Here is a 5081-nt window from a genome sequence, read left to right as displayed (position 1 = left end):
GAGGGCGCCACCAACCCCCGCCTCCTCCCCCCCTGCCCTTAGCCCCAATGGGCACAGTGCCAGCACCTGCTGTCTTCCTGGAGCCTGGGAGCCAGGGCCATGGCCAGGAGGGCAGCAGCTGTTTGTAGGCTCCCAGCTGCAGCCGGCCCCAACTCTGGGCAGCTGCTGATAGTCACGGAGCCCGGGCTGCTCCCATGGAAGCCCTGCTGCAAGCAGCCCAGGCTCCGTGGCTATCAGCAGCTACCCAGAACCTGGACAAGATGCAAACATCTGTTGCCTCTCCGCCCCGGCCCTGGCCCCAGCAGCCTCTCAGACCCAGCTCCAGGGAGGCAGCACATACCAGCAGTGCTCCCCGCTGTGCTGCCCTCCCCGCTTCTGCAAAGCAGCACTAGAACCCTACACGGCAGGGCACAGCGGGGGGCACAGAAAGCTGCCTGCTCCCTGCTGCCCTGCCACACTTCCCGTTTGCTTGGGAGCAGCATGGGCAACAGTGCAGGGTTGTGCCCCTCGCTGCTGCCCGCACCTGAAGGGGAAGTGTGGCAGGGCAGCTGGGAGCAGGCAGCTTTCTGCGCACCTTCCCTCCCCCTTGCTGTACCCTGCCACACTGGGTTCCAATGCTGCTTTGCAGAAGCAGTGAGGGGACATTGCTGGAATGTGCTGCCTCCCCGGAGCCCGGGTCTGGAGCTGGGAGGCAGCTGGGGCTGGGGTGGAGGGGCAGCAGACATTTGCAGCTGGCCCAGTTTCTGGGTAGCTGCTGATGGCCATGGCGCCCATGCTGGGGGGCAGGGGCTTTGGGTGGGGGGCAAGGGGCACAAGCAGAGCATCTTGCCATATACCTCCTGCCCTCATTTTGTTTTTCTGGCATGCCGGCACTCCAGCACTTCCAAGGTAGGTATTGCGGAGGGTTTTGGCACTCTGGCCAAAAAATATTGCCTAACCCTGACATAGCACATGCATGGCTTCAGAGCTCTTTTAAAATGGCCAATTGCATGAAAAACAAACCCTTGTCAAATCAGCTATTAGCTGAAGGCAGTATGGAACACAGTACCTTGGGGAACTTGTGTTCCCTCAAGGCTTAGGGCTTTTGGCTAAGATCAAGCGTATTCCCTTTGTGGGGCTGAGCAGGCAGCTGCGAGCCAAATGCTGGCGGGGGGTGTGGGGTGAAATCAAGCCTCCTTGCCTTGTGCCCCCCACCAGCAAACCTGGCTGGAGTATTGCGGGGAGCTAGGCTGGGTCCACGAGATGAGGGCTCCATGCTATCCCATACCCCCTCCAGCTAGGCAAAACCCAGCTGGCAGAGGCTGTTGCCACTGTCAAGAGGCCCAGGTGGGGGAAGGGAGCTCCCCCTCACTTCATGGGTCCAACCTGACTCTCCCACAGTACCCCACACAGGGTAGCCGAGGGGGAGCATGAGACAAGGAGGCTTCGTTCCACCCTGCCCTCCCTACCACCTCCAGCTCTGGCCAGGCAAAGCCCAGCCAGCAGCTGCTTGCTGCCCGCCCCCGCCCACCTCCCAGGCTCAAGCCCACCAACCCAACAGCCAAACAGTGTAAAGCCCCATGATTTCAACTGCAGTTCCTGAATGTTTGTAGGCAGCCCAAGACTTATACTAGCTCATGCAACTCCAGCAGCCTCAGGCACAAGAGCCCTCTACCAGGCCAACCACATGGTATGGCTGCAAAAATGACAGTTTCAAGTTGGGAGACAGGGAGGACACAGGAACAACCCAGGGAGGAAGGGAGAGAGGCAGAGGTGGTGGCAAAACAGAACAGCAGACCAGGAAGAGAACCACAGTAGGAGGAAGGAACAGGAGACAGGCAGAAGGGAAATGAAAAGGGAAGGACAGAAATTGGGCTGAAACACAAGACATGGAATAGGTAGGACCTGAGAGCAAGAAGCAAAAGAGGAAGGCAAAGGAGGAAGTGATAGACCAAGCAGGAGTGGAAAACAAGACAGGGGAGTTTAATTATCCCATAACAACTGACTGGGGGTGGGGAGAAGTACAACAGGAACAGGAGCACATGGACACAAAAGAGATGTGACAGAATAGAACAGGACAGAGGTACAAGAGCCAAAGAGAGAAGTGAGGAAGGGCCAGGGAACTCCAAGTTTAAGTCATCAGGTAGGATGGACCTCAGAGGACAAAGCAGGTGAAGGGGACAACTGAGAAGGAGCAACCTGAGCCAAAGGGGAAGGGAAGAGGCAAAGGACAAACAGGGGACTTCCAGAAGAAATAGGTTAATTCAGTCCAGCAGATTACAGAACTAGTGAAGAAGAGGTTAAAGAAAGGATGATGGATCAAAGGAAGAAGAGACAGTGAAAGAGAAGACAGGACCAGGGGAGAGAGAAAGAGGAATGGGTACAACTGACCCCAAACTAGGCTTTACTGATATCAACTAGCCAAGTCAGGTCCACCCATTAGAATCCTTAAATTACACCTAACCAAGGGACCCTGTACACCAGAGCTAAGCCACATCCAACAAGGTGGAATCCTCCACCTAATCCAAGGCCACAAAAGGGAGGAGGAGGGGAAAAGAAGAGGGCAGGACTAGAATCAAGATAAGACCAGGAGCTGACAAAGACAGGCTATGAGGCAAAACTATGGAGTCAAGAAAGCAAAGTGAGGCAGGAAGGGGTGGGATCAGGAAGTAGCGAGAGGGTTCATGAGGCAGGATTGATAGATAATGCACCAAGAGAGGACCAAAGCAGGACTAGGAGACAGCAGACCTGAAAACAGAAGATTGGGACAGGGAGGAAGAGGCATGATATGACAAGGGTCAGGCTGGGCTATGATGCCAGAGAAGACCAGCAAGGGAAGCAGGGAGAAAAGGAAACCACAGGGATGACAAACTGAGATGGAAAAGGAGGAAGGAGTACACAAACATCAAGGTAGCGAGAACACCTGGAAGATGAGAATGGGAACTGCAGATAAAATAGGAAATAAAGAGAGAGGTAAGAGACCAAAAGTCCAGAAAGTAGGGCTGGACAGACCAAGAGGCAGCATGACGCAGAATGGACCAGGCAGGACCCTGGGGCTGCCTGAGCTGGCTCATGCATTAGTCGTGAAGACTGGAGAAAGTCTGAGACTGTGTTGATGGTTGAGGCTGAAAGGGCTCATGCAGGCCATGTCAAAGGGCACAGGTAGGTTAGGCTCTGAGGACAGGGGTAGGGCAGGTGGATGCTTATGTCCCACAGCTAAGGGAGAAGTGTATAGAACAGGCATTATCACCACTATCCTCAAAGGGCTCTGCCTACCCATGCTCTTCACTTAGCTCTTGGAGCCCTGCCCTCAGCAGCCATCATCTGGGCCCAAAACTTTCCCCACTCTCCATCACTAAAACTTAAGCTAGCACAGGCTCCTCCAGCAGCCTCAGGCACAGCCACAAAGAAACGTCTGCTATCAGCTTTGATGGAGATGAGGCACTAACACATGAAGAGAGAGAGGTCACAGAAACAATAGACTAGGAAAAGAAGAGACACAGAGATGGCAACGAACAGAACTGTAGGTCATGAAGGCAAGTGCAACAGGAGAAGGGGGAGGACGGGACACAAGGAAGAAGTGGACCATGCTAAAGGGCGAACAGGAACCGAGCTGAAACATTGAGAGAGGAAGTGAGGTGTGAATAGGAACCAGTGGACAAAGGTACAGCACATCAGGGGCAAGGGAAAAAATGTAGGACTGGGAGAACAATAATCAGAATCAGGGAATACAAACCTGTGGGGAATACAGCAGTCAGTAGGATGGACCCAAGGTGGCACTAAGAGGACAACTGAAAAGGGGAAATGCCAAGCAAGAGAGAAGAGAATGGGACCATGAGCAGGGGGCAACAAACTAAGAGAGGAAGCAGGTAGGACCAGAGAACAATAGAATAGGGCAGAAGGGAATGGAGAAAAGCAAGAGAGGCCACAGAGGAGACTAGAGACAGGGCAAGACAAGACTGGGGAGGACGATGAGGGAGATCAGTGAAGGGAACAACAGTAAAAGTTTGTTACACGAGGCAGTAGAGAAGGGACAAGAGGTTGAATCCTCCACCTGTTCTAAGCCCATTCAACCCCCTATTTTATCTCGGTCCCTTATCTACCTGAACACCTATCTAAAACCAAACCAGAGTACCCACTCCCTAGGGACCTAGACTGTGCTCAACTAAAAGCAAATTGTACCACATATCCCAAACTGCAGGCCACCGCTAACAAATGAAGCCACACATTCCTTCCCAAGCCCCTAAATGCTAGACAAATCAGCCACAGGGAATCAAATCAGGCAAATCAGCCTAGCCAAATGCTAGGGAAATCACCAAATTCCCACCCAAACCCCTGGCTGCACCCAATCTATCAAGGGCCCCGAATAAAGCCAAGGCTACAGCCACCTATGCCAACTATCCCCAGGGATAAACCTCAGGGATCATAGATTTCATAGATTTCATAGACATCAGGGCTGGAAGGGACCTCAGAAGATCATCGAGTCCAGCCCCCCGCCCAAAGGGCAGGAAGTCAGCTGGCGTCATAGGATCCCAGCAAGATAATCATCCAGTTTCATCTTGAAGGTGTTCAATGAAGGCGCTTGAACCACCTCCGGTGGCAGGCTGTTCCAGACCTTGGGGGATCGGACAGTAAAGAAGTTCTTCCTTATGTCCAGCCTGAAACGATCTTGAAGTAGTTTGTGACCATTCGACCTCGTCATCCCTTGCAGCGCTCTGGTGAACAAACGTTCCCCCAGATGCTGGTGGTCACCCCTGATAAACTTGTAGGTGGCCATCAGATCACCCCTAAGCCTGCGCTTTTTCAGGCTAAAGAGCCCCACGGCTCTCAGCCTGTCATCGTAGGGTCTGCTTCCCTGACCTCTGATCATGCACGTGGCTCTTCTCTGGACTCTCTCAAGCTTCTCCACATCCTTTTTGAATTGTGGAGCCCAAAACTGGACACAGTACTCCAGCTGCGGCCTCACTAAGGCCGAGTACAGGGGGAGAATGACGTCCCGGGATTTGCTTGAGAGACGTCCCGGGATTTGCTTGAGACGTCCCGGGATTTGCTTGAGATCATCGAGTCTGACCCCCTGCATAGGCAGGGAAGAGTGCTGGGTG

Source organism: Alligator sinensis, unplaced genomic scaffold (assembly GCF_000455745.1).
Source record: "Alligator sinensis unplaced genomic scaffold, ASM45574v1 scaffold544_1, whole genome shotgun sequence".
In the NCBI taxonomy this organism is placed as follows: Eukaryota; Metazoa; Chordata; order Crocodylia; family Alligatoridae; genus Alligator; species Alligator sinensis.
This window is presented reverse-complemented; position numbering follows the sequence as displayed.